This window comes from Castanea sativa, chromosome 3, assembly GCF_040712315.1.
Source record: "Castanea sativa cultivar Marrone di Chiusa Pesio chromosome 3, ASM4071231v1".
Taxonomy (NCBI): domain Eukaryota; kingdom Viridiplantae; phylum Streptophyta; class Magnoliopsida; order Fagales; family Fagaceae; genus Castanea; species Castanea sativa.
Genome location: NC_134015.1, coordinates 33,976,652 through 33,984,113, shown reverse-complemented (window position 1 = coordinate 33,984,113; position 7,462 = coordinate 33,976,652). Strand labels below are relative to the sequence as shown.

Sequence of the window (7,462 nt, the reverse complement as noted above, 5' to 3'; positions counted from 1 at the left end):
TCAAGTGATGGAATCTGGTCATCATCTTCCTCGCTTTCAGTTTCCACCTCTCCATCAATACGTGCGATCATGGTCCTCTTATTTGGGCATTGTGAAGCAATATGACCTACTCCCAAACAACGAAAACACTTAATATCACGATTACGAGTGCGGGATTCAGTTTTACCTGTGTGGACACTGGGAGCTTCATCTCTCCTTTTTTGTGGTTCGGATTTGGACTTGAAAACAGCCCCTTCGTCTTTCCTCCCATTTGACCTCCATGAAGTAGAAGAGCCCGGATTTTGAAATGACCGAGTTCCTTTCCTTTTAAGCTGTCGTTCCACCTTTATTGCCATGTGCACCATGTCCTCCAACTCCACGTAGTGCTGCAACTCCACCACGTTGGCAATGTCACGATTCAGCCCATTCAAAAACCTTGCCATGGTAGCTTCTCTATCCTCCTCTACATTTGCCCGAATCATGGCAATCTACATCTCCTTGTGGTAGTCATCCACGCTCCTATAGCCTTGAGTAAGACTCTGTAATTTCTGATACAAGTCCCTATAGTTGTGACTAGGAACAAACCGCCTCCTCATGATTGCCTTCATTATCTCCCAACTCTCAATAGGTCTCTCATGGTTTCTCCTTCTGTTCATCACAAGTTGATCCCACCATATAATAGCATAGTCAGTAAACTCAATGACAGCGAGTTTTATCTTTTTCTCCTCGGAGTAGTTGTGGCACTCAAAGATTAACTCCACCTTCTTCTCCCACTCCAGGTATGCTTCTGGATCATTTTTCCCTTGGAATGTGGGTATCTTCATTTTTATGTTTCCTAGGTTCCTGTCAGTCCCATCTTGCCATCTTGGATCTCTTCGGAAACCTCTACCACGCCTTTCTCTCCTTGGCACAAACTTGCCCGCATTGTTCAATGAAGATTGATCTTCTTCATCTTCAAACTCATCCTCGTGGTAGTCATCAGAATCATTCATGCGAGAACGCCTTTCTTGCCTTCTAGCATTAGGGCCTCTTTGGGGACGCTCCTCACGCAAAGTAGCAATAACAGTGTCTTGCCTATCCATCCGATCCCGAATCTCATTAAACACCACGTTCATGCGTTCAAATTGTTGTTGCATAGCCTGTAAAATGATGGACGACTCCTCCCCTCCTTCCCTATTCGATGTTTCACACCTGAAAGACATACTTTTGAAACAACAGAGAATTGTTAGAAATAATTCCTCACAACACTCCCTCACGTGTTTGCACTCAAATTATGTCACTCCCACTCATGTTTCACTCTTAAATTGGCTTTTTCCCGATATTAGTCTCACACTCTCTTGCCTTTTTCCACTCGTAGCTTCGCCTTTTCAGTTCTGCAATGAACTAATAAACTTGATCAAGAAATTCAACTTGTAGTGTTAAAACAAATACCATTGGCTAGAAAATATGACAGAAATACCAAATCAAAAGAAAACAATATTTTGGTCTGAGAGAACTGAAACTACAAACAAAATTATTATTATTATTATTATTTTTTTTTTGGGAACTAGGTGCACGATTTTAACCTAGTGCACTTCAACAAAAACAAAAAAAATAAGAACGATGAATGAAGAACACAAAAGAAACAGGATAGGATGATAACGAGAACAAAAGATAAAGGGATAGAAAAGCTGATTTTAGAACTGTGCTGCGATACCAAATGATGCGAACCTCGATCGACACGCTTTGAGACCCAACAAAAATATTGGAATATTTAACCCGGAAAGCTAAAAACCAGATTTATGATAGAAACCACGACCCAACGTTTATAATCGAAACGCGAACAAAAGGTATAAGTTGACCTTGACTTGATGATTATAAAGAATCACGAACCAAAGGTATAAAGTTTGAACGCCACAAGGAAGAATCCTTGATAAGTTCACAGTTCTTGAAGAACCAAAAGAGAGCAAAGCCTCACCTTTTCTGAATTTTATTCAATAATTTTCTTCAAAAACGTTTACAGACTTCAGGGCCTATTTAAGGGCTCCATAAAACTTGACAGACAAGAAAATATATTCTAAAATAACTCCTAATTGATACCTTACCATATCAGGAATCAAGTTTGACCTAAAAAGCATTAAATGCACCTAAAAACAAGGAAAATACTTAAAAAAACGTACTAAATAATAAAACCCTAAATAAAAGTTGATTTGGTCTGAAATTAGCAGATCCAAAATAGGAAAAAATCTACCTTAACTGATATAGAGCTGGAAAGTCAATCAGCCATTAATTCATGCCATAAATCACTCCCAATTATGCCAGATCAGCCCTAAGTAGCTTGAATTAAATTTATTACACTTTCGTCTTCCTTTGGGCCAAGCTTGGAATGTCCTGCGTTAGAATCAGCCCAAATCTCTTGAATCAGCCCATTAAGTGCTTCTTGGATCTTCTTGGATCTTGCTCTTGTAATAGGCCCAACTGGAACATGCAATGGATCCTTGAATGCTTGTTGATTATCATCATAGTGGATTATGTTATTCTTTGAGTACAATGTAGATGCTTTGAATATCAAGTGATAAGTTATATAAAGAAGTAAAGAAACAAGAATGAAAAGAAAGAGGAAAGTTTTTGTAAAAGTTTTAGTTGGTTCTTGTTAATACTAGGCTTAAGCTTGATATTAACATGCTGGTCATGGTCACAAATCTAGGTATCGGGTTTGGGACGTGACACACACCCCTAAACCCCAAATCCAAGATATAGAACCAAGGAGAAGAAGATTGGGTACAAGAACACTACCTTGTATTGTTGGTGGAGAAGCAAGAAGCAAGAATCAAGAGGCTTTGATGTGTTTTTTGTGTTTGGAAGAGAGAAAAAGAGCTCAGAATTTGTATAGGCAGAGAGAAGGGAGCCCAAAAGTCTTTTTTTTTTTTGGGTCTAAATAGCCCCGAGCGCATTTTTTGAGGCAGCGACCTTTCAAGGGTCGCTAGCCTCAATTGGTCCTGGATGGGCTTGATATTGACATCCTTGGAAAGATCTTGACTTTCAATTTCTAAAAAGGTATGGAACTCAAAAATCCAACGGTCGGATCAAAAGTTATGGCTCTAGGAAGTTAGTGGACGCGGCTTTCATTTTCTTGATATCTTAACCGTTTTAACTTCGATTTCGACCCATGAATAATCGTTGGAATGAGAATTTGATTATCTTTGCAATGGCATTAGTCTCAACCCGTTTTGATAACCAGATCAAGATTAGGGTTTCTAGGGACTACCAAGAGTCAACTCTGGGTCAAACTTAGTCATAGTTGATAAAAATATCCAAGGAGCTCATGTTTGATGTAAAACCAAGAAAAATGTTTTTTTGTGAGGATTTTGACCTTCGGTCAACCCAAGGTTGACCAGGGGCATTTTGGCTAAAAATGCACTTTGGATGCTCTGGTATCCGAACGGGTTGCGCCACATCATTCTGAATCTTCTCTTGGCCCCATGGAGAGAAAATAATATTTTTGAATTTTTCAAGGTTTGACACGCAAATCAAGGGTGGACAAAATACGGTATCAACATTCCCAAGCAATTTAGGATTAGCTTCGCACGAATTCCATCAAAAGCTTTCTTTACATAACTGTGCCAGCTAAGCCCGCATATGCATGGCTTGTGAAGATGCATACTCAAGCTTCGTTCCAACATACGCATAACTAGGGTTTCACAAGGCTTTTAAAGCATAAAAATGACCCTTTAGTTTTTTCAGCAAGACCCTTCACCAGTCATGAGCCTTTTAGGGTGTGTTTGTTTCTAAGTGAAATAGGGTAGATGGGAAACTTTGGAGAGAAAATAAGAAAGAAACTTTTTGGAGTGTGTTTGGTTGGGTGGGCAAGAAGGAAAATAAATAGTGGGACCTAGGTGTTTTCTCCGCTGGCCCACCAGTAAGTTTTCTCCCCAAGTTGGAGAGAAAACTAAAAAGATAAAATGAAGCTACTTAATGGACAAAAATGCCCATGTGCTTTTGCACACGGGAATTTGTCCAATTCCTTCTTTTTTTCTTTCTTTCTTTCTTCTTCTTCTTCTTCTTCTTCTTTTTTTTTTTTTTTTTGGTGTGCTGTGGGACGTTGCTTCCCTTTTTTTTCTTTTCCTTTCCTAGGCTGGACGTTGGCTTCTTCTTGTTCCTCTTTTTTTTTTCTTCTTTCTTCTTTCTTTGTCTTTGTTTAACTAGACATGATTTATTTATGGACATGATTTTTATTTTTTAATAATTTGGGTGATTTTTATTTTTTTGGTTGTTTGTCACTTTTTTGTTTTAATTGACTATCATTTTTTAACAACGGTATATGAGTAAATTTATACAAACTCATTTTTTCTATCCTTCCATTTTTCCACGCCCAACCAAACAAAAAGGAGAAAAATTAAAATTTTTTCCTATCCTCCCATGATGCGAACCTCAATCGACACGCTTTGAGACCCAACAAAAATATTGGAATATTTAACCCAGGAATGCTAAAAATCAGATTTATGATAGAAACCCTGACCCAACGTTTATAATCGAAACGCGAACCAAAAGTATAAATTGACCTTGACCCAATGATTATAAAGAATCACGAACCAAAGGTATAAAGTTTGAACGCCACAAGGAAGAATCCTTGATAAGTTCACAGTTCTTGAAGAACCAAAAGAGAGCAAAGCCTCACCTTTTCTGAATTTTATTCAATAATAATCTGCCTTAACTGATACAGAGTTGGAAAGTCAATCAGCCATTAATTCATGCCATAAATCACTCCCAATTAAGTCAGATCAGCCCTAAATAGCTTGAATTAAATTTACTACACTTTCATCTTCCTTTGGGCCAAGCTTGGAACATCCTGCGTTAGAATCGGCCCAAATCTCTTGAATCAGCCCATTAAGTGCTTCTTGGATCTTCTTGGATCTTGCTCTTGTAATAGGCCCAACTGGAACATGCAATGGATCCTTGAATGCTTGTTGATTCTCATCATCCCACTTTTCCATCCTCTTACCATTTTCTATCATCTCATTTTTTCAGCCCTCCAACCAAATGAACCCTTAGTGATATCGTCATTGGGAACGAGACTTGGGTCATGAGTGGTATAAAATGAGATATCTATAACTTATGTTTTTTCTTTTCAAATGCATGAGAGGATTAAGTGGATTAACTATTATCAATTGAAAAATATGTGAGAGTAAAACCTAAAAAAAAAAAAATTAATTAGCAATTTTGCATCATAAAAAGAAAAAAAATAGTTTTGAAATAAAAAAAAATTATAATATAAAAAGTTAAATATCTTGATATTTAAATATTAAAAAGCAACATTTAAATTTATTAGTTTAAACCTCAAATTGGGGAGTTGAAAGGGATAAGGTTTTTTTTTTTTTGAAGGAAAAAAAAGGGACAAGGTGATGGGGACAAAGAAAGTGAAGGCTTTTTTTTCAAAAATGTTTTATGCTTCGGCTTCTGTCATTATGGGAAGGTTTACTGTTCACTGACACAGTAACACTTACACCAAACACCAACAGCGAAAAAAAAAAAAAAAATTTCGAACAAACTGTTTTACATTGAAGGGGGCCTTCAATGCTCCATAAGGAGATGAAAACCTTTGAAAAGCCTGTGTCCTACCGTTTGTTTGTCCAGCACTGAAATTATATTTCAGTTGCATTTTGCGTTTTGCATTTTTTTGACAAAATGCTACTTCGATAAATTAAGCTTACGATTTCCAATGCGGCCGACATTAAATTATTAATCTTTATTGTATTGTCGATGTATCTCTTGCTATAAGCCTGTACCCAAACCGATTATTAATAAGAAAATTAATCTGTTTTATGGTCAACAGTGCAACATAGTCAATAAGCCTCGATAACATAATGTATATATAAAATGAATGTTTATGTACTCCAAAATGAAGCACGATCTTTAAATGATGAATTCTTTCTCAAAAAAAAAAAAATCTTTAAATGACGATTTAATTATTATATTGAAGAAGCTTGATGTCTTCCTCTTAAGTTTCTGGTCTTTAAATGCCCATTTCTTAATTTTCTGGGGTTTCCTAGTTCGGGGAAAAAGTGATGTAATTTTGAGAAGTCCAAAATGGATTATGGACAGTAACACATTTGCCTTGTCCCATAATTGTGACTTCAAGTTCACAATTTTTTTGCTTTCACAGGGTGCAATTCACATTTGAATGGTACCTCGTGGCACTTTTTCGATTATTTGATTCTCTGTTTGTCCAATCATTTTATATTTTCTTTACAATTTTCTTCTTTAAGTTTCATTTTCATATTTTTTTTTTTTTTTTTTGGACATGTTTATAACTAATAAACATGATGCGGGTTTTGTGAAGGCAAATTTTGATGGGGGCGATCTTTGAGGATTTAAAGGCAGCAGGTATTGGCGTGGCTGTTCGGAATGAACATGGGGAGATGGTTGCGGCTTTGGCTGAGCAAATTCCCATTCCAGACTCTGTTTTTACTCTTGAAACTTTTGCAGCTAGGCATGCGGTTCATTTTGTTCAGGAACTTAGTTTTCGCAATGTTGTCTTTGAGGGTGAGTCGGAGTCTTCCATTCATGCTATTAGTAAATGCTATTAGTAATAGACTTTTATTACATTCGTCTTGTGGTCATATTATTCAAGACATTTTGTTCTTTGCTAGCTCCCTTTAGAGCTTTACTCTCTCTCATGTGTGTAGGCAAGGTAATGCTTTAGCTGATACCTTGGCTAAGAGCATCCACAGCAGTGGAGCTAAAAATTTAGCTTTTTAGCTCCACAAAAAGTTACTTTATCTATTTTACCTACTCACTTTACAAAACATGCTGCAGCAGTGGATCTATTTTAGCTTTCAACACAATAAAATAATATAAACATCACAATAAAATAATATATCTATTACAATAAAATAATATATCCAATACAATAAAATAATATATCCACCACAATAAACAACAATCACAACCACCCGCAACCGCAACTGCAACCACTGCCACTACCGCCACCGCCACCGCAATTGCTACCACCGCCACTACCACTGTCGCCGCCGCCGCAACAATCTTTATTTTTTCTTCTTCTTCTATTTATTCTCAAGAATTATATTTTTCAAAAAAAAATGTTACATCCACAATATTTTTTACAATACTTTCACGAGAATCATAACAAAATCTTATATAGAAAATTGTTACTAATTCTAATTTGATCCCGCCATTAAAATTATATTTTTACTCACCAATATTAGTTAATTACTTAAAAATTTATTGTGAAAATATTATAAAAATATTTTTAAATTGAGATGTCTTATTCTTTGCTTTTCTTTCATCCGTTTCTTTTCTTTTTTTTTTCTTTTTTTTTTTTTTCTCTTGCATTTTGTCCACCACACACGTAGATAGGACTCCATCCACTCCTTTTTTTTTTTTTCTTTACTTTCCCCTTTCTCCAAACCCACCCTCCCTCTTTCTTTCTGCCTCCTCCAGCTCTCTCGTTTTCTCCTCTCTTCTTCTTCTTCTTTTTTTTTTT

General features: G+C 36.3%; 1 long non-coding RNA gene across 1 annotated transcript in view; it reads left to right on the top strand.

Annotated features, from left to right (window-relative positions):
- Positions 1-6,674, top strand: part of LOC142626742 (uncharacterized) — a 13,784-nt gene extending 7,110 nt beyond the window's left edge. The window contains exon 3 of the long non-coding RNA XR_012842630.1: positions 6,299-6,674. This is a non-coding gene — a long non-coding RNA (uncharacterized LOC142626742). The remainder of the gene's footprint in view (positions 1-6,298) is intronic.
- The last annotated feature ends 788 nt before the right edge of the window (positions 6,675-7,462 follow it).